The 22,252-nt window shown below is 40.8% G+C and overlaps 36 non-coding genes and 8 pseudogenes across 36 annotated transcripts; all 44 read right to left on the bottom strand.

Moving 5' to 3' along the window:
• Window positions 1-146: 146 nt before the first annotated feature.
• LOC146016059 (5S ribosomal RNA) lies at window positions 147-265 on the bottom strand. The gene has a single exon (XR_014448962.1). It is a non-coding gene; the product is annotated as a 5S ribosomal RNA (ribosomal RNA).
• Window positions 266-611: 346 nt separating this feature from the next.
• Window positions 612-730, bottom strand: LOC146013031 (5S ribosomal RNA). Its single transcript, XR_014446019.1, has one exon. It is a non-coding gene; the product is annotated as a 5S ribosomal RNA (ribosomal RNA).
• A 345-nt stretch (window positions 731-1,075) lies between these two features.
• LOC146013030 (5S ribosomal RNA) lies at window positions 1,076-1,194 on the bottom strand. The gene has a single exon (XR_014446018.1). It is a non-coding gene; the product is annotated as a 5S ribosomal RNA (ribosomal RNA).
• A 345-nt stretch (window positions 1,195-1,539) lies between these two features.
• On the bottom strand, window positions 1,540-1,658 carry LOC146015659 (5S ribosomal RNA). The gene has a single exon (XR_014448574.1). It is a non-coding gene; the product is annotated as a 5S ribosomal RNA (ribosomal RNA).
• Window positions 1,659-2,003: 345 nt separating this feature from the next.
• On the bottom strand, window positions 2,004-2,122 carry LOC146013028 (5S ribosomal RNA). Its single transcript, XR_014446016.1, has one exon. It is a non-coding gene; the product is annotated as a 5S ribosomal RNA (ribosomal RNA).
• A 345-nt stretch (window positions 2,123-2,467) lies between these two features.
• Window positions 2,468-2,586, bottom strand: LOC146015091 (5S ribosomal RNA). The gene has a single exon (XR_014448022.1). It is a non-coding gene; the product is annotated as a 5S ribosomal RNA (ribosomal RNA).
• Window positions 2,587-2,931: 345 nt separating this feature from the next.
• Window positions 2,932-3,050, bottom strand: LOC146013027 (5S ribosomal RNA). The gene has a single exon (XR_014446015.1). It is a non-coding gene; the product is annotated as a 5S ribosomal RNA (ribosomal RNA).
• Window positions 3,051-3,395: 345 nt separating this feature from the next.
• LOC146015123 (5S ribosomal RNA) lies at window positions 3,396-3,514 on the bottom strand. The gene has a single exon (XR_014448054.1). It is a non-coding gene; the product is annotated as a 5S ribosomal RNA (ribosomal RNA).
• Window positions 3,515-3,859: 345 nt separating this feature from the next.
• On the bottom strand, window positions 3,860-3,978 carry LOC146015723 (5S ribosomal RNA). Its single transcript, XR_014448635.1, has one exon. It is a non-coding gene; the product is annotated as a 5S ribosomal RNA (ribosomal RNA).
• A 345-nt stretch (window positions 3,979-4,323) lies between these two features.
• Window positions 4,324-4,442, bottom strand: LOC146010331 (5S ribosomal RNA; annotated as a pseudogene).
• A 345-nt stretch (window positions 4,443-4,787) lies between these two features.
• On the bottom strand, window positions 4,788-4,906 carry LOC146013026 (5S ribosomal RNA). The gene has a single exon (XR_014446014.1). It is a non-coding gene; the product is annotated as a 5S ribosomal RNA (ribosomal RNA).
• A 345-nt stretch (window positions 4,907-5,251) lies between these two features.
• LOC146015324 (5S ribosomal RNA) lies at window positions 5,252-5,370 on the bottom strand. The gene has a single exon (XR_014448249.1). It is a non-coding gene; the product is annotated as a 5S ribosomal RNA (ribosomal RNA).
• A 344-nt stretch (window positions 5,371-5,714) lies between these two features.
• LOC146011442 (5S ribosomal RNA) lies at window positions 5,715-5,833 on the bottom strand (annotated as a pseudogene).
• A 1,302-nt stretch (window positions 5,834-7,135) lies between these two features.
• On the bottom strand, window positions 7,136-7,254 carry LOC146017342 (5S ribosomal RNA). The gene has a single exon (XR_014450218.1). It is a non-coding gene; the product is annotated as a 5S ribosomal RNA (ribosomal RNA).
• Window positions 7,255-7,599: 345 nt separating this feature from the next.
• Window positions 7,600-7,718, bottom strand: LOC146010287 (5S ribosomal RNA). The gene has a single exon (XR_014444802.1). It is a non-coding gene; the product is annotated as a 5S ribosomal RNA (ribosomal RNA).
• A 345-nt stretch (window positions 7,719-8,063) lies between these two features.
• Window positions 8,064-8,182, bottom strand: LOC146013025 (5S ribosomal RNA). Its single transcript, XR_014446013.1, has one exon. It is a non-coding gene; the product is annotated as a 5S ribosomal RNA (ribosomal RNA).
• A 345-nt stretch (window positions 8,183-8,527) lies between these two features.
• Window positions 8,528-8,646, bottom strand: LOC146013024 (5S ribosomal RNA). Its single transcript, XR_014446012.1, has one exon. It is a non-coding gene; the product is annotated as a 5S ribosomal RNA (ribosomal RNA).
• Window positions 8,647-8,991: 345 nt separating this feature from the next.
• Window positions 8,992-9,110, bottom strand: LOC146013023 (5S ribosomal RNA). Its single transcript, XR_014446011.1, has one exon. It is a non-coding gene; the product is annotated as a 5S ribosomal RNA (ribosomal RNA).
• Window positions 9,111-9,455: 345 nt separating this feature from the next.
• Window positions 9,456-9,574, bottom strand: LOC146014260 (5S ribosomal RNA). The gene has a single exon (XR_014447211.1). It is a non-coding gene; the product is annotated as a 5S ribosomal RNA (ribosomal RNA).
• Window positions 9,575-9,919: 345 nt separating this feature from the next.
• LOC146013022 (5S ribosomal RNA) lies at window positions 9,920-10,038 on the bottom strand. The gene has a single exon (XR_014446010.1). It is a non-coding gene; the product is annotated as a 5S ribosomal RNA (ribosomal RNA).
• A 345-nt stretch (window positions 10,039-10,383) lies between these two features.
• LOC146014981 (5S ribosomal RNA) lies at window positions 10,384-10,502 on the bottom strand. The gene has a single exon (XR_014447918.1). It is a non-coding gene; the product is annotated as a 5S ribosomal RNA (ribosomal RNA).
• Window positions 10,503-10,847: 345 nt separating this feature from the next.
• On the bottom strand, window positions 10,848-10,966 carry LOC146014024 (5S ribosomal RNA). The gene has a single exon (XR_014446984.1). It is a non-coding gene; the product is annotated as a 5S ribosomal RNA (ribosomal RNA).
• Window positions 10,967-11,311: 345 nt separating this feature from the next.
• On the bottom strand, window positions 11,312-11,430 carry LOC146014980 (5S ribosomal RNA). The gene has a single exon (XR_014447917.1). It is a non-coding gene; the product is annotated as a 5S ribosomal RNA (ribosomal RNA).
• A 345-nt stretch (window positions 11,431-11,775) lies between these two features.
• LOC146013021 (5S ribosomal RNA) lies at window positions 11,776-11,894 on the bottom strand. Its single transcript, XR_014446009.1, has one exon. It is a non-coding gene; the product is annotated as a 5S ribosomal RNA (ribosomal RNA).
• A 345-nt stretch (window positions 11,895-12,239) lies between these two features.
• LOC146010585 (5S ribosomal RNA) lies at window positions 12,240-12,358 on the bottom strand (annotated as a pseudogene).
• Window positions 12,359-12,703: 345 nt separating this feature from the next.
• On the bottom strand, window positions 12,704-12,822 carry LOC146013020 (5S ribosomal RNA). Its single transcript, XR_014446008.1, has one exon. It is a non-coding gene; the product is annotated as a 5S ribosomal RNA (ribosomal RNA).
• Window positions 12,823-13,167: 345 nt separating this feature from the next.
• On the bottom strand, window positions 13,168-13,286 carry LOC146014979 (5S ribosomal RNA). The gene has a single exon (XR_014447916.1). It is a non-coding gene; the product is annotated as a 5S ribosomal RNA (ribosomal RNA).
• A 345-nt stretch (window positions 13,287-13,631) lies between these two features.
• LOC146016577 (5S ribosomal RNA) lies at window positions 13,632-13,750 on the bottom strand. The gene has a single exon (XR_014449464.1). It is a non-coding gene; the product is annotated as a 5S ribosomal RNA (ribosomal RNA).
• A 346-nt stretch (window positions 13,751-14,096) lies between these two features.
• Window positions 14,097-14,215, bottom strand: LOC146015298 (5S ribosomal RNA). Its single transcript, XR_014448223.1, has one exon. It is a non-coding gene; the product is annotated as a 5S ribosomal RNA (ribosomal RNA).
• A 345-nt stretch (window positions 14,216-14,560) lies between these two features.
• Window positions 14,561-14,679, bottom strand: LOC146013019 (5S ribosomal RNA). The gene has a single exon (XR_014446007.1). It is a non-coding gene; the product is annotated as a 5S ribosomal RNA (ribosomal RNA).
• A 345-nt stretch (window positions 14,680-15,024) lies between these two features.
• Window positions 15,025-15,143, bottom strand: LOC146014376 (5S ribosomal RNA). Its single transcript, XR_014447329.1, has one exon. It is a non-coding gene; the product is annotated as a 5S ribosomal RNA (ribosomal RNA).
• Window positions 15,144-15,489: 346 nt separating this feature from the next.
• Window positions 15,490-15,608, bottom strand: LOC146015296 (5S ribosomal RNA). Its single transcript, XR_014448222.1, has one exon. It is a non-coding gene; the product is annotated as a 5S ribosomal RNA (ribosomal RNA).
• A 345-nt stretch (window positions 15,609-15,953) lies between these two features.
• On the bottom strand, window positions 15,954-16,072 carry LOC146010580 (5S ribosomal RNA; annotated as a pseudogene).
• Window positions 16,073-16,417: 345 nt separating this feature from the next.
• LOC146013017 (5S ribosomal RNA) lies at window positions 16,418-16,536 on the bottom strand. Its single transcript, XR_014446005.1, has one exon. It is a non-coding gene; the product is annotated as a 5S ribosomal RNA (ribosomal RNA).
• A 346-nt stretch (window positions 16,537-16,882) lies between these two features.
• LOC146011178 (5S ribosomal RNA) lies at window positions 16,883-17,001 on the bottom strand (annotated as a pseudogene).
• A 345-nt stretch (window positions 17,002-17,346) lies between these two features.
• Window positions 17,347-17,465, bottom strand: LOC146013016 (5S ribosomal RNA). Its single transcript, XR_014446004.1, has one exon. It is a non-coding gene; the product is annotated as a 5S ribosomal RNA (ribosomal RNA).
• A 1,364-nt stretch (window positions 17,466-18,829) lies between these two features.
• On the bottom strand, window positions 18,830-18,948 carry LOC146015969 (5S ribosomal RNA). Its single transcript, XR_014448876.1, has one exon. It is a non-coding gene; the product is annotated as a 5S ribosomal RNA (ribosomal RNA).
• A 347-nt stretch (window positions 18,949-19,295) lies between these two features.
• On the bottom strand, window positions 19,296-19,414 carry LOC146017598 (5S ribosomal RNA). The gene has a single exon (XR_014450465.1). It is a non-coding gene; the product is annotated as a 5S ribosomal RNA (ribosomal RNA).
• A 345-nt stretch (window positions 19,415-19,759) lies between these two features.
• On the bottom strand, window positions 19,760-19,878 carry LOC146017027 (5S ribosomal RNA). The gene has a single exon (XR_014449903.1). It is a non-coding gene; the product is annotated as a 5S ribosomal RNA (ribosomal RNA).
• Window positions 19,879-20,223: 345 nt separating this feature from the next.
• LOC146013015 (5S ribosomal RNA) lies at window positions 20,224-20,342 on the bottom strand. The gene has a single exon (XR_014446003.1). It is a non-coding gene; the product is annotated as a 5S ribosomal RNA (ribosomal RNA).
• Window positions 20,343-20,687: 345 nt separating this feature from the next.
• On the bottom strand, window positions 20,688-20,806 carry LOC146011177 (5S ribosomal RNA; annotated as a pseudogene).
• A 345-nt stretch (window positions 20,807-21,151) lies between these two features.
• Window positions 21,152-21,270, bottom strand: LOC146013014 (5S ribosomal RNA). Its single transcript, XR_014446002.1, has one exon. It is a non-coding gene; the product is annotated as a 5S ribosomal RNA (ribosomal RNA).
• A 345-nt stretch (window positions 21,271-21,615) lies between these two features.
• On the bottom strand, window positions 21,616-21,726 carry LOC146011725 (5S ribosomal RNA; annotated as a pseudogene).
• Window positions 21,727-22,071: 345 nt separating this feature from the next.
• Window positions 22,072-22,190, bottom strand: LOC146011534 (5S ribosomal RNA; annotated as a pseudogene).
• Window positions 22,191-22,252: the final 62 nt, after the last annotated feature.

Raw genomic sequence — 22,252 nt, 5'->3', positions numbered from 1 at the left:
ATTGAGCCTAAACAGTGTGGTAAGTCTTTAGGTGATGGCTATTGTGTCTGTTTGACCTCTTCCAAATGTCTGTGCTGGAAATAAAAATAAAAAGTTTCCAATATAAATAGCTAGAGAATAAAAACAATTTGCCTGTAATGTGAAAAAAGCTACAGCACCTGGTGTTCCCATGTGGTCTCCCACCCAAGTACTAACCAGGCCCAACACTGCTTAGCTTCCAAGATCAGACGAGATTGGGCCTATCCAATGTGGTATGGCTGTAGGTGAGTTAAAGCCACTTTTTTGCCCTCTTCTACTTCTATCACCAGGTAAGCTAATACAAAAGTTTCCTAACTGTATTGGCTTACTGAAAAAAATCATGTGTTGGTAATGTAAAAAGACCTACAGGACATGATATTAGCAGGGGGGTCTTAAATTAAACTACTAAAGAGGCTCAACACTGTTTAGCTGCCAAAAGCAGTTGGAATTGTGCCTAAACAGTGTGGTAAGTCTTTATGTGATGGCTATTGTGTCTGTTTGACCTCTTCCAAATGTCTGTACTGGCAATAAAAAGAAAAAGTTTCCAATTTAAATAGCTAGAGAATAAAAACAATTTGCCTGTAATGTGAAAAAACCTACAGCACCTGGTGTTCCCATGTGGTCTCCCACCCAAGTACTAACCAGGCCCAACACTGCTTAGCTTCCAAGATCAGACGAGATTGGGCCTATCCAATGTGGTATGGCTGTAGGTGAGATACAGGCACTTTTTTGCCCTCTTCTACTTCTATCACCAGGTAAGCTAATAAAAAAGTTTCCTAACTGTATTGGCTTACTGAAAAAAATCATGTGTTGGTAATGTAAAAAGACCTACAGGACATGATATTAGCAGGGGGTCTTAAATTAAACTACTAAAGAGGCTCAACACTGTTTAGCTGCCAAAAGCAGTTGGAATTGGGCCTAAACAGTGTGGTAAGTCTTTAGGTGATGGCTATTGTGTCTGTTTGACCTCTTCCAAATGTCTGTGCTGGCAATAAAAAGATAAAGTTTCCTATTTAAATAGCTAGAGAATAAAAACAATTTGCCAGTAATGTGAAAAAACCTACAGCACCTGGTGTTCCCATGTGGTCTCCCACCCAAGTACTAACCAGGCCCAACACTGCTTAGCTTCCAAGATCAGACGAGATTGGGCCTATCCAATGTGGTATGGCTGTAGGTGAGTTAAAGGCACTTTTTTGCCCTCTTCTACTTCTATCACCAGGTAAGCTAATACAAAAGTTTCCTAACTGTATTGGCTTACTGAAAAAAATCATGTGTTGGTAATGTAAAAAGACCTACAGGACATGATATTAGCAGGGGGTCTTAAATTAAACTACAAAAGAGGCTCAACACTGTTTAGCTGCCAAAAGCAGTTGGAATTGAGCCTAAACAGTGTGGTAAGTCTTTAGGTGATGGCTATTGTGTCTGTTTGACCTCTTCCAAATGTCTGTGCTGGCAATAAAAAGAAAAAGTTTCCAATATAAATAGCTAGAGAATAAAAACAATTTGCTTGTAATGTGAAAAAACCTACAGCACCTGGTGTTCCCATGTGGTCTCCCACCCAAGTACTAACCAGGCCCAACACTGCTTAGCTTCCAAGAACAGACGAGATTGGGCCTATCCAATGTGGTATGGCTGTAGGTGAAATATGGGCAATTTTTTGCCCTCTTCTACTTCTATCACCAGGTAAGCTAATAAAAAAGTTTCCTAACTGTATTGGCTTACTGAAAAAAATCATGTGTTGGTAATGTAAAAAGACCTACAGGACATGATATTAGCAGGGGGTCTTAAATTAAACTACTAAAGAGGCTCAACACTGTTTAGCTGCCAAAAGCAGTTGGAATTGGGCCTAAACAGTGTGGTAAGTCTTTAGGTGATGGCTATTGTGTCTGTTTGACCTCTTCCAAATGTCTGTACTGGCAATAAAAAGAAAAAGTTTCCAATTTAAATAGCTAGAGAATAAAAACAATTTTCCAGTAATGTGAAAAAACCTACAGCACCTGGTGTTCCCATGTGGTCTCCCACCCAAGTACTAACCAGGCCCAACACTGCTTAGCTTCCAAGATCAGACGAGATTGGGCCTATCCAATGTGGTATGGCTGTAGGTGAGTTAAAAGCACTTTTTTGCCCTCTTCTACTTCTATCACCAGGTAAGCTAATACAAAAGTTTCCTAACTGTATTGGCTTACTGAAAAAAATCATGTGTTGGTAATGTAAAAAGACCTACAGGACATGATATTAGCAGGGGGTCTTAAATTAAACTACTAAACACGCTCAACACTGTTTAGCTGCCAAAAGCAGTTGGAATTGGGCCTAAACAGTGTGGTAAGTCTTTAGGTGAAGGCTATTGTGTCTGTTTGACCTCTTCCAAATGTCTGTACTGGCAATAAAAAGAAAAAGTTTCCAATTTAAATAACTAGAGAATAAAAACAATTTGCCTGTAATGTGAAAAAACCTACAGCACCTGGTGTTCTCATGTGGTCTCCCACCCAAGTACTAACCAGGCCCAACACTGCTTAGCTTCCAAGATCAGACGAGATTGGGCCTATCCAAAGTGGTATGGCTGTAGGTGAGATACAGGCACTTTTTTGCCCTCTTCTACTTCTATCACCAGGTAAGCTAATAAAAAAGTTTCCTAACTGTATTGGCTTACTGAAAAAAATCATGTGTTGGTAATGTAAAAAGACCTACAGGACATGATATTAGCAGGGGGTCTTAAATTAAACTACTAAAGAGGCTCAACACTGTTTAGCTGCCAAAAGCAGTTGGAATTGGGCCTAAACAGTGTGGTAAGTCTTTAGGTGATGGCTATTGTGTCTGTTTGACCTCTTCCAAATGTCTGTACTGGCAATAAAAAGAAAAAGTTCCCAATTTAAATAGCTAGAGAATAAAAACAATTTGCCAGTAATGTGAAAAAACCTACAGCACCTGGTGTTCCCATGTGGTCTCCCACCCAAGTACTAACCAGGCCCAACACTGCTTAGCTTCCAAGATCAGACGAGATTGGGCCTATCCAATGTGGTATGGCTGTAGGTGAGATACAGGCACTTTTTTGCCCTCTTCTACTTCTATCACCAGGTAAGCTAATACAAAAGTTTCCTAACTGTATTGGCTTACGGAAAAAAATCATGTGTTGGTAATGTAAAAAGACCTACAGGACATGATATTAGCAGGGGGTCTTAAATTAAACTACAAAAGAGGCTCAACACTGTTTAGCTGCCAAAAGCAGTTGGAATTGAGCCTAAACAGTGTGGTAAGTCTTTAGGTGATGGCTATTGTGTCTGTTTGACCTCTTCCAAATGTCTGTGCTGGCAATAAAATGAAAAAGTTTCCAATATAAATAGCTAGAGAATAAAAACAATTTGCCAGTAATGTGAAAAATCCTACAGCACCTGGTGTTCCCATGTGGTCTCCCACCCAAGTACTAACCAGGCCCAACACTGCTTAGCTTCCAAGATCAGACGAGATTGGGCCTATCCAATGTGGTATGGCTGTAGGTGAGTTAAACCCACTTTTTTGCCCTCTTCTACTTCTATCACCAGGTAAGCTAATACAAAAGTTTTCTAACTGTATTGGCTTACTGAAAAAAATCATGTGTTGGTAATGTAAAAAGACCTACAGGACATGATATTAGCAGGGGGTCTTAAATTAAACTACAAAAGAGGCTCAACACTGTTTAGCTGCCAAAAGCAGTTGGAATTGAGCCTAAACAGTGTGGTAAGTCTTTAGGTGATGGCTATTGTGTCTGTTTGACCTCTTCCAAATGTCTGTGCTGGCAATAAAAAGAAAAGGTTTCCAATATAAATAGCTAGAGAATAAAAACAATTTGCCTGTAATGTGAAAAAACCTACAGCACCTGGTGTTCCCATGTGGTCTCCCACCCAAGTACTAACCAGGCCCAACACTGCTTAGCTTCCAAGATCAGACGAGATTGGGCCTATCCTATGTGGTATGGCTGTAGGTGAGATACAGGCACTTTTTTGCCCTCTTCTACTTCTATCACCAGGTAAGCTAATAAAAAAGTTTCCTAACTGTATTGGCTTACTGAAAAAAATCATGTGTTGGTAATGTAAAAAGACCTACAGGACATGATATTAGCAGGGGGTCCTAAATTAAACTACTAAACAGGCTCAACACTGTTTAGCTGCCAAAAGCAGTTGGAATTGGGCCTAAACAGTATGGTAAGTCTTTAGGTGATGGCTATTGTGTCTGTTTGACCTCTTCCAAATGTCTGTACTGGCAATAAAAAGAAAAAGTTTCCAATTTAAATAGCTAGAGAATAAAAACAATTTGCCTGTAATGTGAAAAAACCTACATCACCTGGTGTTCCCATGTGGTCTCCCACCCAAGTACTAACCAGGCCCAACACTGCTTAGCTTCCAAGATCAGACAAGATTGGGCCTATCCAATGTGGTATGGCTGTAGGTGAGATGCAGGCACTTTTTTGCCCTCTTCTACTTCTATCACCAGGTAAGCTAATAAAAAAGTTTCCTAACTGTATTGGCTTACTGAAAAAAATCATGTGTTGGTAATGTAAAAAGACCTACAGGACATGATATTAGCAGGGGGTCTTAAATTAAACTACTAAAGAGGCCCAACAATGTTTAGCTGCCAAAAGCAGTTGGAATTGGGCCTAAACAGTGTGGTAAGTCTTTAGGTGATTGCTATTGTGTCTGTTTGACCTCTTCCAAATGTCTGTACTGGCAATAAAAATAAAAAGTTTCCAATTTAAATAGCTAGAGAATAAAAACAATTTGCCTGTAATGTGAAAAAACCTACAGCACCTGGTGTTCCCATGTGGTCTCCCACCCAAGTACTAACCAGGCCCAACACTGCTTAGCTTCCAAGATCAGACGAGATTGGGCCTATCCAATGTGGTATGGCTGTAGGTGAGTTAAAGCCACTTTTTTGCCCTATTCTACTTCTATCACCAGGTAAGCTAATACAAAAGTTTCCTAACTGTATTGGCTTACTGAAAAAAATCATGTGTTGGTAATGTAAAAAGACCTACAGGACATGATATTAGCAGGGGGTCTTAAATTAAACTACTAAAGAGGCTCAACACTGTTTAGCTGCCAAAAGCAGTTGGAATTGGGCCTAAACAGTTTGGTAAGTCTTTAGGTGATGGCTATTGTGTCTGTTTGACCTCTTCCAAATGTCTGTGCTGGCAATAAAAAGAAAAAGTTTCCAATTTAAATAGCTAGAGAATAAAAACAATTTGCCAGTAATGTGAAAAAAACTACAGCACCTGGTGTTCCCATGTGGTCTCCCACCAAAGTACTAACCAGGCCCAACACTGCTTAGCTTCCAAGATCAGACGAGATTGGGCCTATCCAATGTGGTATGGCTGTAGGTGAGTTAAGGCCACTTTTTTGCCCTCTTCTACTTCTATTACCAGGTAAGCTAATACAAAAGTTTCCTAACTGTATTGGCTTACTGAAAAAATCATGTGTTGGTAATGTAAAAAGACCTACAGGACATGATATTAGCAGGGGGTCTTAAATTAAACTACAAAAGAGGCTCAACACTGTTTAGCTGCCAAAAGCAGTTGGAATTGAGCCTAAACATTGTGGTAAGTCTTTAGGTGATGGCTATTGTGTCTGTTTGACCTCTTCCAAATGTCTGTGCTGGCAATAAAATGAAAAAGTTTCCAATATAAATAGCTAGAGAATAAAAACAATTTGCCAGTAATGTGAAAAAACCTACAGCACCTGGTGGTCCCATGTGGTCTCCCACCCAAGTACTAACCAGGTTCAACACTGCTTAGCTTCCAAGATTAGACGAGATTGGGCCTATCCAATGTGGTATGGCTGTAGGTGAGTTAAATTCACTTTTTTGCCCTCTTCTACTTCTATCACCAGGTAAGCTAATACAAAATTTGGTACTTGTGTATTTTGGCGGCGCCCATCGCATCGCATACCATAACACATACGATGGTATGCGATGCGACGCGATATCGTACGATAGTGCACGATGGCATACAATTTTTAAATTGTATGCCATTGTACATGGCATACGATGCCATACGATGCGATGCGATTAAACATTGTATAAGCACCCTTATGGGTGCTTATACAATGTTAAGCACCCAAATGGGTGCTTACAATGTTAAATGCACCCCCACGCCACCCCCCGCTATAAACGTGAACCCGAAGCGTGGCGAGCGCAGCGAGCCCGCGAGGGGCGGCGGTACGCGTCCTACGACCTTTTCATACCCCCACTATCCACGTCGGCGTGGAGTTGAGAATAGAATAGTGTGGCGAGCGCAGCGAGCCACCGAGCCCGAAGTGTGGCGAGCGCAGCGAGCCCCGCGAGGGGACGCGGATACCTTCACAGGTAAACGCGTCCCCTCGCGGGCTTCACAGGTGTCCGCGTCGCCACGGACACCTGTGAAGCCCGCGAGGGGACGCGTATAACTGTGAAGGTATCCGCGTCCCCTCGCGGGGCTCGCTGCGCTCGCCACGCTTCGGGCTCGGTGGCTCGCTGCGCTCGCCACACTATTCTATTCTCAACTCCACGCCGACGTGGATAGTGGGGGTATGAAAAGGTCGTAGGACGCGTACCGCCGCCCCTCGCGGGCTCGCTGCGCTCGCCACGCTTCGGGTTCACGTTTATAGCGGGGGGTGGCGTGGGGGTGCATTTAACATTGTAAGCACCCATTTGGGTGCTCAAAAGCACCCTTTAGGGTGCTTATACGATTTTTGGTCGTATAGGGGGTCAAAATCGCGTCGCATCGCATTGCATGCCATCGGGTGCATGGCATGCGATGCGATGCGATCTGTTCGTCGTACGACGGACATCGGGGGCGCCGCCAAAATACACAAGTACCCAAAAGTTTCCTAACTGTATTGGCTTACTGAAAAAAATCATGTGTTGGTAATGTAAAAAGACCTACAGGACATGATATTAGCAGGGGGTCTTAAATTAAACTACTAAAGAGGCTCAACACTGTTTAGCTGCCAAAAGCAGTTGGAATTGGGCCTAAACAGTGTGGTAAGTCTTTAGGTGATGGCTATTGTGTCTGTTTGACCTCTTCCAAATGTCTGTACTGGCAATAAAAAGAAAAAGTTTCCAATTTAAATAGCTAGAGAATAAAAACAATTTGCCTGTAATGTGAAAAAACCTACAGCACCTGGTGTTCCCATGTGGTCTCCCACCCAAGTACTAACCAGGCCCAACACTGCTTAGTTTCCAAGATCAGACGAGATTGGGCCTATCCAATGTGGTATGGCTGTAGGTGAAATACAGGCACTTTTTTGCCCTCTTCTACTTCTATCACCAGGTAAGCTAATAAAAAAGTTTCCTAACTGTATTGGCTTACTGAAAAAAATCATGTGTTGGTAATGTAAAAAGACCTACAGGATATGATATTAGCAGGGGGTCTTAAATTAAACTACTAAAGAGGCTCAACACTGTTTAGCTGCCAAAAGCAGTTGGAATTGGGCCTAAACAGTGTGGTAAGTCTTTAGGTGATGGCTATTGTGTCTGTTTGACCTCTTCCAAATGTCTGTACTGGCAATAAAAAGAAAAAGTTTCCAATTTAAATAGCTAGAGAATAAAAACAATTTGCCTGTAATGTGAAAAAACCTACAGCACCTGGTGTTCCCATGTGTTCTCCCACCCAAGTACTAACCAGGCCCAACACTGCTTGGCTTCCAAGATCAGACGAGATTGGGCCTATCCAATGTGGTATGGCTGTAGGTGAGATACAGGCACTTTTTTGCCCTCTTCTACTTCTATCACCAGGTAAGCTAATAAAAAAGTTTCCTAACTGTATTGGCTTACTGAAAAAAATCATGTGTTGGTAATGTAAAAAGACCTACAGGACATGATATTAGCAGGGGGTCTTAAATTAAACTACTAAAGAGGCTCAACACTGTTTAGCTGCCAAAAGCAGTTGGAATTGGGCCTAAACAGTGTGGTAAGTCTTTAGGTGATGGCTATTGTGTCTGTTTGACCTCTTCCAAATGTCTGTACTGGCAATAAAAAGAAAAAGTTTCCAATTTAAATAGCTAGAGAATAAAAACAATTTGCCTGTAATGTGAAAAAACCTACAGCACCTGGTGTTCCCATGTGGTCTCCCACCCAAGTACTAACCAGGCCCAACACTGCTTAGCTTCCAAGATCAGACGAGATTGGGCCTATCCAATGTGGTATGGCTGTAGGTGAGATACAGGCACTTTTTTGCCCTCTCCTACTTCTATCACCAGGTAAGCTAATAAAAAAGTTTCCTAACTGTATTGGCTTACTGAAAAAAATCATGTGTTGGTAATGTAAAAAGACCTACAGGACATGATATTAGCAGGGGGTCTTAAATTAAACTACTAAAGAGGCTCAACACTGTTTAGCTGCCAAAAGCAGTTGGAATTGGGCCTAAACAGTGTGGTAAGTCTTTAGGTGATGGCTATTGTGTCTGTTTGTCCTCTTCCAAATGTCTGTGCTGGCAATAAAAAGAAAAAGTTTCCAATTTAAATAGCTAGAGAATAAAAACAATTTGCCTGTAATGTGAAAAAACCTACAGCACCTGGTGTTCCCATGTGGTCTCCCACCCAAGTACTAACCAGGCCCAACACTGCTTAGCTTCCAAGATCAGACGAGATTGGGCCTATCCAATGTGGTATGGCTGTAGGTGAGATACAGGCACTTTTTTGCCCTCTTCTACTTCTATCACCAGGTAAGCTAATAAAAAAGTTTCCTAACTGTATTGGCTTACTGAAAAAAATCATGTGTTGGTAATGTAAAAAGACCTACAGTACATGATATTAGCAGGGGGTCTTAAATTAAACTACTAAAGAGGATCAACACTGTTTAGCTGCCAAAAGCAGTTGGAATTGGGCCTAAACAGTGTGGTAAGTCTTTAGGTGATGGCTATTGTGTCTGTTTGACCTCTTCCAAATGTCTGTACTGGCAATAAAAAGAAAAAGTTTCCAATTTAAATAGCTAGAGAATAAAAACAATTTGCCAGTAATGTGAAAAAACCTACAGCACCTGGTGTTCCCATGTGGTCTCCCACCCAAGTACTAACCAGGCCCAACACTGCTTAGCTTCCAAGATCAGACGAGATTGGGCCTATCCAATGTGGTATGGCTGTAGGTGAGTTAAAGGCACTTTTTTGCCCGCTTCTACTTCTATCACCAGGTAAGCTAATACAAAAGTTTCCTAACTGTATTGGCTTACTGAAAAAAATCATGTGTTGGTAATGTAAAAAGACCTACAGGACATGATATTAGCAGGGGGTCTTAAATTAAACTACTAAAGATGATCAACACTGTTTAGCTGCCAAAAGCAGTTGGAATTGGGCCTAAACAGTGTGGTAAGTCTTTAGGTGATGGATATTGAGTGTGTTTGACCTCTTCCAAATGTCTGTACTGGCAATAAAAAGAAAAAGTTTCCAATTTAAATAGCTAGAGAATAAAAACAATTTGCCAGTAATGTGAAAAAACCTACAGCACCTGGTGTTCCCATGTGGTCTCCCACCCAAGTACTAACCAGGCCCAACACTGCTTAGCTTCCAAGATCAGACGAGATTGGGCCTATCCAATGTGGTATGGCTGTAGATGAGTTAAAGGCACTTTTTTGCCCGCTTCTACTTCTATCACCAGGTAAGCTAATACAAAAGTTTCCTAACTGTATTGGCTTACTGAAAAAAATCATGTGTTGGTAATGTAAAAAGACCTACAGGACATGATATTAGCAGGGGGTCTTAAATTAAACTACAAAAGAGGCTCAACACTGTTTAGCTGCCAAAAGCAGTTGGAATTGGGCCTAAACAGTGTGGTAAGTCTTTAGGTGATGGCTATTGTGTCTGTTTGACCTCTTCCAAATGTCTGTGCTGGCAATAAAAAGAAAAAGTTTCCTATTTAAATAGCTAGAGAATAAAAACAATTTGCCAGTAATGTGAAAAAACCTACAGCACCTGGTGTTCCCATGTGGTCTCCCACCCAAGTACTAACCAGGCCCAACACTGCTTAGCTTCCAAGATCAGACGAGATTGGGCCTATCCAATGTGGTATGGCTGTAGGTGAGTTAAACCCACTTTTTTGCCCTCTTCTACTTCTATCACCAGGTAAGCTAATACAAAAGTTTCCTAACTGTATTGGCTTACTGAAAAAAATCATGTGTTGGTAATGTAAAAAGACCTACAGGACATGATATTAGCAGGGGGTCTTAAATTAAACTACAAAAGAGGCTCAACACTGTTTAGCTGCCAAAAGCAGTTGGAATTGAGCCTAAACAGTGTGGTAAGTCTTTAGGTGATGGCTATTGTGTCTGTTTGACCTCTTCCAAATGTCTGTGCTGGCAATAAAAAGAAAAAGTTTCCAATATAAATAGCTAGAGAATAAAAACAATTTGCCTGTAATGTGAAAAAACCTACAGCACCTGGTGTTCCCATGTGGTCTCCCACCCAAGTACTAACCAGGCCCAACACTGCTTAGCTTCCAAGAACAGACGAGATTGGGCTTATCCAATGTGGTATGGCTGTAGGTGAAATACAGGCACTTTTTTGCCCTCTTCTACTTCTATCACCAGGTAAGCTAATAAAAAAGTTTCCTAACTGTATTGGCTTACTGAAAAAAATCATGTGTTGGTAATGTAAAAAGACCTACAGGACATGATATTAGCAGGGGGTCTTAAATTAAACTACTAAACAGGCTCAACACTGTTTAGCTGCCAAAAGCAGTTGGAATTGGGCCTAAACAGTGTGGTAAGTCTTTAGGTGATGGCTATTGTGTCTGTTTGACCTCTTCCAAATGTCTGTGCTGGCAATAAAAAGAAAAAGTTTCCTATTTAAATAGCTAGAGAATAAAAACAATTTGCCAGTAATGTGAAAAAACCTACAGCACCTGGTGTTCCCATGTGGTCTCCCACCCAGGTACTAACCAGGCCCAACACTGCTTAGCTTCCAAGATCAGACGAGATTGGGCCTATCCAATGTGGTATGGCTGTAGGTGAGTTAAACCCACTTTTTTGCCCTCTTCTACTTCTATCACCAGGTAAGCTAATACAAAAGTTTCCTAACTGTATTGGCTTACTGAAAAAAATCATGTGTTGGTAATGTAAAAAGACCTACAGGACATGATATTAGCAGGGGGTCTTAAATTAAACTACAAAAGAGGCTCAACACTGTTTAGCTGCCAAAAGCAGTTGGAATTGAGCCTAAACAGTGTGGTAAGTCTTTAGGTGATGGCTATTGTGTCTGTTTGACCTCTTCCAAATGTCTGTGCTGGCAATAAAAAGAAAAAGTTTCCAATATAAATAGCTAGAGAATAAAAACAATTTGCCTGTAATGTGAAAAAACCTACAGCACCTGGTGTTCCCATGTGGTCTCCCACCCAAGTACTAACCAGGCCCAACACTGCTTAGCTTCCAAGAACAGACGAGATTGGGCTTATCCAATGTGGTATGGCTGTAGGTGAAATACAGGCACTTTTTTGCCCTCTTCTACTTCTATCACCAGGTAAGCTAATAAAAAAGTTTCCTAACTGTATTGGCTTACTGAAAAAAATCATGTGTTGGTAATGTAAAAAGACCTACAGGACATGATATTAGCAGGGGGTCTTAAATTAAACTACTAAACAGGCTCAACACTGTTTAGCTGCCAAAAGCAGTTGGAATTGGGCCTAAACAGTGTGGTAAGTATTTAGGTGATGGTTATTGTGTCTGTTTGACCTCTTCCAAATGTCTGTACTGGCAATAAAAAGAAAAAGTTTCCAATTTAAATAGCTAGAGAATAAAAACAATTTGCCTGTAATGTGAAAAAACCTACAGCACCTGGTGTTCCCATGTGGTCTCCCACCCAAGTACTAACCAGGCCCAACACTGCTTAGCTTCCAAGATCAGACGAGATTGGGCCTATCCAATGTGGTATGGCTGTAGGTGAGATACAGGCACTTTTTTGCCCTCTTCTACTTCTATCACCAGGTAAGCTAATAAAAAAGTTTCCTAACTGTATTGGCTTACTGAAAAAAATCATGTGTTGGTAATGTAAAAAGACCTACAGGACATGATATTAGCAGGGGGTCCTAAATTAAACTACTAAACAGGCTCAACACTGTTTAGCTGCCAAAAGCAGTTGGAATTGGGCCTAAACAGTGTGGTAAGTCTTTAGGTGATGGCTATTGTGTCTGTTTGACCTCTTCCAAATGTCTGTACTGGCAATAAAAAGAAAAAGTTTCCAATTTAAATAGCTAGAGAATAAAAACAATTTGCCTGTAATGTGAAAAAACCTACATCACCTGGTGTTCCCATGTGGTCTCCCACCCAAGTACTAACCAGGCCCAACACTGCTTAGCTTCAAAGATCAGACGAGATTGGGCCTATCCAATGTGGTATGGCTGTAGGTGAGATGCAGGCACTTTTTTGCCCTCTTCTACTTCTATCACCAGGTAAGCTAATAAAAAAGTTTCCTAACTGTATTGGCTTACTGAAAAAAATCATGTGTTGGTAATGTAAAAAGACCTACAGGACATGATATTAGCAGGGGGTCTTAAATTAAACTACTAAAGAGGCCCAACAATGTTTAGCTGCCAAAAGCAGTTGGAATTGGGCCTAAACAGTGTGGTAAGTCTTTAGGTGATGGCTATTGTGTCTGTTTGACCTCTTCCAAATGTCTGTGCTGGCAATAAAAAGAAAAAGTTTCCTATTTAAATAGCTAGAGAATAAAAACAATTTGCCAGTAATGTGAAAAAACCTACAGCACCTGGTGTTCCCATGTGGTCTCCCACCCAAGTACTAACCAGGCCCAACACTGCTTAGCTTCCAAGATCAGACGAGATTGGGCCTATCCAATGTGGTATGGCTGTAGGTGAGTTAAACCCACTTTTTTGCCCTCTTCTACTTCTATCACCAGGTAAGCTAATACAAAAGTTTCCTAACTGTATTGGCTTACTGAAAAAAATCATGTGTTGGTAATGTAAAAAGACCTACAGGACATGATATTAGCAGGGGGTCTTAAATTAAACTACAAAAGAGGCTCAACACTGTTTAGCTGCCAAAAGCAGTTGGAATTGAGCCTAAACAGTGTGGTAAGTCTTTAGGTGATGGCTATTGTGTCTGTTTGACCTCTTCCAAATGTCTGTGCTGGCAATAAAAAGAAAAAGTTTCCAATATAAATAGCTAGAGAATAAAAACAATTTGCCTGTAATGTGAAAAAACCTACAGCACCTGGTGTTCCCATGTGGTCTCCCACCCAAGTACTAACCAGGCCCAACACTGCTTAGCTTCCAAGAACAGACGAGATTGGGCTTATCCAATGTGGTATGGCTGTAGGTGAAATACAGGCACTTTTTTGCCCTCTTCTACTTCTATCACCAGGTAAGCTAATAAAAAAGTTTCCTAACTGTATTGGCTTACTGAAAAAAATCATGTGTTGGTAATGTAAAAAGACCTACAGGACATGATATTAGCAGGGGGTCTTAAATTAAACTACTAAACAGGCTCAACACTGTTTAGCTGCCAAAAGCAGTTGGAATTGGGCCTAAACAGTGTGGTAAGTATTTAGGTGATGGTTATTGTGTCTGTTTGACCTCTTCCAAATGTCTGTACTGGCAATAAAAAGAAAAAGTTTCCAATTTAAATAGCTAGAGAATAAAAACAATTTGCCAGTAATGTGAAAAAAACTACAGCACCTGGTGTTCCCAGGTGGTCTCCCACCCAAGTACTAACCAGGCCCAACACTGCTTAGCTTCCAAGATCAGACGAGATTGGGCCTATCCAATGTGGTATGGCTCTAGGTGAGATACAGGCACTTTTTTGCCCTCTTCTACTTCTATCACCAGGTAAGCTAATAAAAAAGTTTCCTAACTGTATTGGCTTACTTAAAAAAAATCATGTGTTGGTAATGTAAAAAGACCTACAGGACATGATATTAGCAGGGGGTCTTAAATTAAACTACTAAACAGGCTCAACACTGTTTAGCTGCCAAAAGCAGTTGGAATTGGGCCTAAACAGTGTGGTAAGTCTTTAGGTGATGGCTATTGTGTCTGTTTGACCTCTTCCAAATGTCTGTACTGGCAATAAAAAGAAAAAGTTTCCAATTTAAATAGCTAGAGAATAAAAACAATTTGCCTGTATTGTGAAAAAATCTACAGCACCTGGTGTTCCCATGTGGTCTCCCACCCAAGTACTAACCAGGCCCAACACTGCTTAGCTTCCAAGATCAGACGAGATTGGGCCTATCCAATGTGGTATGGCTGTAGGTGAGATACAGGCACTTTTTTGCCCTCTTCTACTTCTATCACCAGGTAAGCTAATAAAAAAGTTTCCTAACTGTATTGGCTTACTGAAAAAAATCATGTGTTGGTAATGTAAAAAGACCTACAGGACATGATATTAGCAGGGGGTCTTAAATTAAACTACTAAAGAGGCCCAACAATGTTTAGCTGCCAAAAGCAGTTGGAATTGGGCCTAAACAGTGTGGTAAGTCTTTAGGTGATGGCTATTGTGTCTGTTTGACCTCTTCCAAATGTCTGTACTGGCAATAAAAATAAAAAGTTTCCAATTTAAATAGCTAGAGAATAAAAACAATTTGCCTGTAATGTGAAAAAACCTACAGCACCTGGTGTTCCCATGTGGTCTCCCACCCAAGTACTAACCAGGCCCAACACTGCTTAGCTTCCAAGATCAGACGAGATTGGGCCTATCCAATGTGGTATGGCTGTAGGTGAGTTAAAGCCACTTTTTTGCCCTATTCTACTTCTATCACCAGGTAAGCTAATACAAAAGTTTCCTAACTGTATTGGCTTACTGAAAAAAATCATGTGTTGGTAATGTAAAAAGACCTACAGGACATGATATTAGCAGGGGGTCTTAAATTAAACTACTAAAGAGGCTCAACACTGTTTAGCTGCCAAAAGCAGTTGGAATTGGGCCTAAACAGTTTGGTAAGTCTTTAGGTGATGGCTATTGTGTCTGTTTGACCTCTTCCAAATGTCTGTGCTGGCAATAAAAAGAAAAAGTTTCCAATTTAAATAGCTAGAGAATAAAAACAATTTGCCAGTAATGTGAAAAAAACTACAGCACCTGGTGTTCCCAGGTGGTCTCCCACCCAAGTACTAACCAGGCCCAACACTGCTTAGCTTCCAAGATCAGACGAGATTGGGCCTATCCAATGTGGTATGGCTGTAGGTGATATACAGGCACTTTGTTGCCCTCTTCTACTTCTATCACCAGGTAAGCTAATAAAAAAGTTTCCTAACTGTATTGGCTTACTTAAAAAAAATCATGTGTTGGTAATGTAAAAAGACCTACAGGACATGATATTAGCAGGGGGTCTTAAATTAAACTACTAAACAGGCTCAACACTGTTTAGCTGCCAAAAGCAGTTGGAATTGGGCCTAAACAGTGTGGTAAGTCTTTAGGTGATGGCTATTGTGTCTGTTTGACCTCTTCCAAATGTCTGTACTGGCAATAAAAAGAAAAAGTTTCCAATTTAAATAGCTAGAGAATAAAAACAATTTGCCTGTAATGTGAAAAAATCTACAGCACCTGGTGTTCCCATGTGGTCTCCCACCCAAGTACTAACCAGGCCCAACACTGCTTAGCTTCCAAGATCAGACGAGATTGGGCCTATCCAATGTGGTATGGCTGTAGGTGAGATACAGGCACTTTTTTGCCCTCTTCTACTTCTATCACCAGGTAAGCTAATAAAAAAGTTTCCTAACTGTATTGGCTTACTGAAAAAAATCATGTGTTGGTAATGTAAAAAGACCTACAGGACATGATATTAGCAGGGAGTCTTATATTAAACTACTAAAGAGGCCCAACACTGTTTAGCTGCCAAAAGCAGTTGGAATTGGGCCTAAACAGTGTGGTAAGTCTTTAGGTGATGGCTATTGTGTCTGTTTGACCTCTTCCAAATGTCTGTACTGGCAATAAAAATAAAAAGTTTCCAATTTAAATAGCTAGAGAATAAAAACAATTTGCCTGTAATGTGAAAAAACCTACAGTACCTGGTGTTCCCATGTGGTCTCCCACCCAAGTACTAACCAGGCCCAAAACTGCTTAGCTTCCAAGTTCAGACGAGATTGGGCCTATCCAATGTGGTATGGCTGTAGTTGAGATACAGGCACTTTTTTGCCCTCTTCTACTTCTATCACCAGGTAAGCTAATAAAAAAGTTTCCTAACTGTATTGGCTTACTGAAAAAAATCATGTGTTGGTAATGTAAAAAGACCTACAGGACATGATATTAGCAGGGGGTCTTAAATTAAACTACTAAAGAGGCTCAACACTGTTTAGCTGCCAAAAGCAGTTGGAATTGGGCCTAAACAGTGAGGTAAGTCTTTAGGTGATGGCTATTGTGTCTGTTTGACCTCTTCCAAATGTCTGTGCTGGCAATAAAAAGAAAAAGTTTCAAATTTAAATAGCTAAAGAATAAAAACAATTTGCCTGTAATGTGAAAAAACCTACAGCACCTGGTGTTCCCATGTGGTCTCCCACCCAAGTACTAACCAGGCCCAACACTGCTTAGCTTCCAAGATCAGACGAGATTGGGCCTATCCAATGTGGTATGGCTGTAGGTGAGTTAAAGGCACTTTTTTGCCCTCTTCTACTTCTATCACCAGGTAAGCTAATACAAAAGTTTCCTAACTGTATTGGCTTACTGAAAAAAAGTCATGTGTTGGTAATGTAAAAAGACCTACAGGACATGATATTAGCAGGGGGTCTTAAATTAAACTACAAAAGAGGCTCAACACTGTTTAGCTGCCAAAAGCAGTTGGAATTGAGCCTAAACAGTGTGGTAAGTCTTTAGGTGATGGCTATTGTGTCTGTTTGACCTCTTCCAAATGTCTGTGCTGGCAATAAAAAGAAAAAGTTTCCAATATAAATAGCTAGAGAATAAAAACAATTTGCCTGTAATGTGAAAAAACCTACAGCACCTGGTGTTCCCATGTGGTCTCTTACCCAAGTACTAACCAGGCCCAACACTGCTTAGCTTCCAAGAACAGACGAGATTGGGCCTATCCAATGTGGTATGGCTGTAGGTGAAACACAGGCACTTTTTTGCCCTCTTCTACTTCTATCACCTGGTAAGCTAATAAAAAAGTTTCCTAACTGTATTGGCTTACTGAAAAAAATCATGTGTTGGTAATGTAAAAAGACCTACAGGACATGATATTAGCAGGGAGTCTTAAATTAAACTACTAAAGAGGCCCAACAATGTTTAGCTGCCAAAAGCAGTTGGAATTGGGCCTAAACAGTGTGGTAAGTCTTTAGGTGATTGCTATTGTGTCTGTTTGACCTCTTCCAAATGTCTGTACTGGCAATAAAAATAAAAAGTTTCCAATTTAAATAGCTAGAGAATAAAAACAATTTGCCTGTAATGTGAAAAAACCTACAGCACCTGGTGTTCCCATGTGGTCTCCCACCCAAGTACTAACCAGGCCCAACACTGCTTAGCTTCCAAGATCAGACGAGATTGGGCCTATCCAATGTGGTATGGCTGTAGGTGAGTTAAAGCCACTTTTTTGCCCTATTCTCAGAGCCGGCCCTAGCCTAAATTATGCCCTAGGCAAGATTTTGGCTGTTGCCCCCTAGCACCGCCACTAGTTCCGTCTCTAACCCTGCTCCCCTTTCCCAGCACCATCAACCCTCATCATTGCAGTCATAATTTTGGTGCTCCTACCCGCAATATTTTAAATAGAAACAGCGCACCCATTTGGTGCGGATCCCAAACAGGGGTGTGTTCTTGCTGGGAAGGGGCATGGCCACACAATAGTACCCCCAATTCAAATTATGCCTTACAGTAGTGCAACTTTATTCACATTATATCATGAGATGGTGTCCCTTATTCACGTTACATCACACAGTAGTACCACTTTACCTTATATACATTACTCCTCACATTATTCACATTATACCCTTAGAAAAAAATCCTGAGGAAATATTGTATTTTAAGCACCTCCATGGCCACACTGCAACCCAGCACAAAGCAGTGTAGAGGAGAAGAGCTGCAGCTGATGCTGTCACTTAAGGGGACGGGGCCCGGGGCCCCCACTGGGCCCTTTCATCAGACTTTGGCCTGGGTAATTTGTACCCCCTACCCCATTCTCTAGGCACCCCTGATAATACCACACAGTAATGCCCCTTACACATGACACACATTATTAATGTCCTTATAACCATAATGCCCCTTACACATTATGCCAACCTTTATTAATGCCCTTCATACACATAATGACACAAATAATGGCCCTTACACATATGTCACACATTATTAATGCCCTTATACACATGACACACATTATGCCCTTACACATGTCACACATTATTAATGCATTTATACATAATGCCCCTTACACATTTGCCGAACACTATTGCACAACCCACCCACCCGCAGACAGGACTCGCACAGCCGCTAACAGCCTCACTCACACACACAAAATAGGCATGCTGCATATCATTTTAATCAGCAGAAGCTGCTGATGCCCCATGGCATTCCAAATGCCCTAGGCAATTGCCTAGTTGGCCTATGCCTAAGGCCGGCTCTGCCTATTCTACTTCTATCACCAGGTAAGCTAATACAAAAGTTTCCTAACTGTATTGGCTTACTGAAAAAAATCATGTGTTGGTAATGTAAAAAGACCTACAGGACATGATATTAGCAGGGGGTCTTAAATTAAACTACTAAAGAGGCTCAACACTGTTTAGCTGCCAAAAGCATTTGGAATTGGGCCTAAACAGTTTGGTAAGTCTTTAGGTGATGGCTATTGTGTCTGTTTGACCTCTTCCAAATGTCTGTGCTGGCAATAAAAAGAAAAAGTTTCCAATTTAAATAGCTAGAGAATAAAAACAATTTGCCAGTAATGTGAAAAAACCCACAGCACCTGGTGTTCCCAGGTGGTCTCCCACCCAAGTACTAACCAGGCCCAACACTGCTTAGCTTCCAAGATCAGACGAGATTGGGCCTATCCAATGTGATATGGCTGTAGGTGAGATACAGGCACTTTTTTGCCCTCTTCTACTTCTATCACCAGGTAAGCTAATAAAAAAGTTTCCTAACTGTATTGGCTTACTTAAAAAAAAATCATGTGTTGGTAATGTAAAAAGACCTACAGGACATGATATTAGCAGGGGGTCTTAAATTAAACTACTAAACAGGCTCAACACTGTTTAGCTGCCAAAAGCAGTTGGAATTGGGCCTAAACAGTGTGGTAAGTCTTTAGGTGATGGCTATTGTGTCTGTTTGACCTCTTCCAAATGTCTGTACTGGCAATAAAAAGAAAAAGTTTCCAATTTAAATAGCTAGAGAATAAAAACAATTTGCCTGTAATGTGAAAAAATCTACAGCACCTGGTGTTCCCATGTGGTCTCCCACCCAAGTACTAACCAGGCCCAACACTGCTTAGCTTACAAGATCAGACGAGATTGGGCCTATCCAATGTGGTATGGCTGTAGGTGAGACACAGGCACTTTTTTGCCCTCTTCTACTTCTATCACCAGGTAAGCTAATAAAAAAGTTTCCTAACTGTATTGGCTTACTGAAAAAAATCATGTGTTGGTAATGTAAAAAGACCTACAGGACATGATATTAGCAGGGAGTCTTATATTAAACTACTAAAGAGGCCCAACACTGTTTAGCTGCCAAAAGCAGTTGGAATTGGGCCTAAACAGTGTGGTAAGTCTTTAGGTGATGGCTATTGTGTCTGTTTGACCTCTTCCAAATGTCTGTACTGGCAATAAAAATAAAAAGTTTCCAATTTAAATAGCTAGAGAATAAAAACAATTTGCCTGTAATGTGAAAAAACCTACAGCACCTGGTGTTCCCATGTGGTCTCCCACCCAAGTACTAACCAGGCCCAAAACTGCTTAGCTTCCAAGTTCAGACGAGATTGGGCCTATCCAATGTGGTATGGCTGTAGTTGAGATACAGGCACTTTTTTGCCCTCTTCTACTTCTATCACCAGGTAAGCTAATAAAAAAGTTTCCTAACTGTATTGGCTTACTGAAAAAAATCATGTGTTGGTAATGTAAAAAGACCTACAGGACATGATATTAGCAGGGGGTCTTAAATTAAACTACTAAAGAGGCTCAACACTGTTTAGCTGCCAAAAGCAGTTGGAATTGGGCCTAAACAGTGAGGTAAGTCTTTAGGTGATGGCTATTGTGTCTGTTTGACCTCTTCCAAATGTCTGTGCTGGCAATAAAAAGAAAAAGTTTCAAATTTAAATAGCTAGAGAATAAAAACAATTTGCCAGTAATGTGAAAAAACCTACAGCACCTGGTGTTCCCATGTGGTCTCCCACCCAAGTACTAACCAGGCCCAACACTGCTTAGCTTCCAAGATCAGACGAGATTGGGCCTATCCAATGTGGTATGGCTGTAGGTGAGTTAAAGGCACTTTTTTGCCCTCTTCTACTTCTATCACCAGGTAAGCTAATACAAAAGTTTCCTAACTGTATTGGCTTACTGAAAAAAGTCATGTTTTGGTAATGTAAAAAGACCTACAGGACATGATATTAGCAGGGGGTCTTAAATTAAACTACAAAAGAGGCTCAACACTGTTTAGCTGCCAAAAGCAGTTGGAATTGAGCCTAAACAGTGTGGTAAGTCTTTAGGTGATGGCTATTGTGTCTGTATGACCTCTTCCAAATGTCTGTGCTGGCAATAAAAAGAAAAAGTTTCCAATATAAATAGCTAGAGAATAAAAACAATTTGCCTGTAATGTGAAAAAACCTACAGCACCTGGTGTTCCCATGTGGTCTCTTACCCAAGTACTAACCAGGCCCAACACTGCTTAGCTTCCAAGAACAGACGAGATTGGGCCTATCCAATGTGGTATGGCTGTAGGTGAAATACAGGCACTTTTTTGCCCTCTTCTACTTCTATCACATGGTAAGCTAATAAAAAAGTTTCCTAACTGTATTGGCTTACTGAAAAAAATCATGTGTTGGTAATGTAAAAAGACCTACAGGACATGATATTAGCAGGGGGTCTTAAATTAAACTACTAAAGGGGCTCAACACTGTTTAGCTGCCAAAAGCAGTTGGAATTGGGCCTAAACAGTGTGGTAAGTCTTTATGTGATGGCTATTGTGTCTGTTTGACCTCTTCCAAATGTCTGTACTGGCAATAAAAAGAAAAAGTTTCCAATTTAAATAGCTAGAGAATAAAAACAATTTGCCTGTAAAGTGAAAAAACCTACAGCACCTGGTGTTCCCATGTGGTCTCCCACCCAAGTACTAACCAGGCCCAACACTGCTTAGCTTCCAAGATCAGACGAGATTGGGCCTATCCAATGTGGTATGGCTGTAGGTGAAATACAGGCACTTTTTTGCCCTCTTCTACTTCTTTTACCAGGTAAGCTAATAAAAAAGTTTCCTAACTGTATTGGCTTACTGAAAAAAATCATGTGTTGGTAATGTAAAAAGACCTACAGGACATGATATTAGCAGGGGGTCTTAAATTAAACTACTAAAGAGGCTCAACACTGTTTAGCTGCCAAAAGAAGTTGGAATTGGGCCTAAACAGTGTGGTAAGTCTTTAGTTGATGGCTATTGTGTCTGTTTGACCTCTTCCAAATGTCTGTGCTGTCATTAAAAAGAAAAAGTTTCCAATTTAAATAGCTAGAGAATAAAAACAATTTGCCAGTAATGTGAAAAAACCTACAGCACCTGGTGTTCCCATGTGGTCTCCCACCCCAGTACTAACCAGGCCCAACACTTCCAAGAGCAGACGAGATTGGGCCTATCCAATGTGGTATGGCTGTAGGTGAGTTAAAGCCACTTTTTTGCCCTCTTCTTCTTCTATTACCAGGTAAGCTAAAACAAAAGTTTCCTAACTGTATTGGCTTACTGAAAAAAATCATGTGTTGGTAATGTAAAAAGACCTACAGGACATGATATTAGCAGGGGGTCTTAAATTAAACTACAAAAGAGGCTCAACACTGTTTAGCTGCCAAAAGCAGTTGGAATTGAGCCTAAACATTGTGGTAAGTCTTTAGGTGATGGCTATTGTGTCTGTTTGACCTCTTCCAAATGTCTGTGCTGGCAATAAAATGAAAAAGTTTCCAATATAAATAGCTAGAGAATAAAAACAATTTGCCAGTAATGTGAAAAAACCTACAGCACCTGGTGGTCCCATGTGGTCTCCCACCCAAGTACTAACCAGGTTCAACACTGCTTAGCTTCCAAGATTAGACGAGATTGGGCCTATCCAATGTGGTATGGTTGTAGGTGAGTTAAATTCACTTTTTTGCCCTCTTCTACTTCTATCACCAGGTAAGCTAATACAAAAGTT

This window comes from Crinia signifera, chromosome 6 (assembly GCF_055691185.1).
Source record: "Crinia signifera chromosome 6, ASM5569118v1, whole genome shotgun sequence".
NCBI lineage: Eukaryota > Metazoa > Chordata > Amphibia > Anura > Myobatrachidae > Crinia > Crinia signifera.
This window is presented reverse-complemented; position numbering and strand designations above follow the sequence as displayed.